Genomic DNA, 1,793 nt, shown 5'->3' with positions numbered 1-1,793 from the left:
ACATACAAAAATATAAGGCCCTCTACGTTACCGAGACTGTGTAAAATTATGCTTTGACTCACGGAGAGCAGTCTGAAAAGCTTCGCAGCTTCGAAAACTGGAAAAGCAGCTCGACTAAACCAACCTAAATCTTTGCCGCAAAAAATGACTAGGGCACTAGCAATGTCTGCGCCTTCGGTAAGTTAAAGCTTCTCCTTCTGGTTTTCGACCATCGTACAACCACCAAACCAAATATTGCCCGTTGTCAGTCGTAAAATTGTTGAATTTATGTTAACTTTCTCAAATCACGTAATTTTGCAACATCGCAAAGCGTCAGTGTACGCAATTGGCATTGATCGGCTGACTATAATGACGCTATGGGTGATGCCAAACACAACAATCAGCCGTCGTCGATTCGATTATGATGCTTGGTGCTGAGTGATTGACAACGACAGGAAGCACGAATAGCACTGAAACGTCGCAATAATTTAAAATAGAAAGAAAAAAAGCGTTGCTGTTCAGAACTTCCACGGGACATTGGGTAGTGGAAAATAAAGATTCATTCATGCTAAGACGGCGAGAGACCGTAAATCAAAAATAAACTTTTCACACCAGTATTTTGTTGCTTAAACTTTTTGTATACCTTTCACTAAGAAGAGAGGGTATAACTGTGCAATCACTTTGGTATTTTGTTGATTTAGCGATATTCCTCTACAGAAATTAGTCAATGTGCTAGACGGCAGCTGCAGCAGGCATGACCATTGTACGTATCATAAAGAAAGGTACAAAGAGGTATGCCGATTTTGAGTGAAGGATAGGAACAATACAAGGCATTATTTATCTCAATTTAGACCAGTACATAAGCGCTTGTAATACTGAACAGGAAGACCTCAACAAAATCTGAAAATCCAATTATCACTGTGCATACCAAAAATACCACTTTGAGATTCACTTTTTTCTGCAAAATATTTCAACAGAATGTGTGCAGGTGGAATATGCACACGTAAAATTGATAGCAAACGAAAAGGAATTTTGCTAAAGACTATTACTTCGGTTATGCAAGTATTGCTCCTTCTCGAAACTACAATGAAACTATTCGCTTAAGTTTGCTGACTTTGGGTTTTGAGAGGTTAAGAGAAGTGTGGTTTTAATTAAAAACCTAAATAAAGCCTGAGTTTTAAATTCAATTTATCTAAATTTCGACACAATCGAAGCCATTTACGTTCCTTTGTTTTTTGCTTTTTTTTTTTCTTGACATTTTTATTGCCGAAGCGTTTACCCAACCTCATCTAATAGGTGCTCATTAGAGCATGGCTGGCACATAAGTTGTTATAAGAGAATAATTATATACATACAAACATGCATATTTATGCAAGCATATAAGGGACGGTCGGCTTATGAACAAATAAGCAGAAATGGCAGATATGTAATTGGAAATGCACTCTTGGGGAATAGATGCTTTCCACTGTCGTTGAAGCTCGCTAATGGGCAGGTATGCGGAAAATCCAGATACGTTGCGGAAGCTAACACAAGGGCTGAAAAGTCGCGGGCTTAATAGAAAACCACTTTTTTTTGTTCAAAATTAGCTTTATTCATCAACGTAATTTCCATCGAGAACGACACAATCAAACCAGCGGCATTCTAATTCTTCAATGCCACTTTTGTAGAACGATTTATCTTTTGCCTCAAAATAGGCCTCAGTTTCAGCGAAGAGCGAAATTTCTCAACGGCGAGCAATGTTTTTTAGGTCTGCGAACAGCCAGTAGTCGCTGGGAGCAAAATCTGGCGAATACGGTGGATGTGGGCGCAATTCA

Source organism: Anastrepha obliqua, chromosome 2, assembly GCF_027943255.1.
Source record: "Anastrepha obliqua isolate idAnaObli1 chromosome 2, idAnaObli1_1.0, whole genome shotgun sequence".
Classification (NCBI taxonomy): domain Eukaryota; kingdom Metazoa; phylum Arthropoda; class Insecta; order Diptera; family Tephritidae; genus Anastrepha; species Anastrepha obliqua.
The sequence above is the reverse complement of the archived record's forward strand: the minus strand, read 5'-3'. Positions refer to the sequence as shown.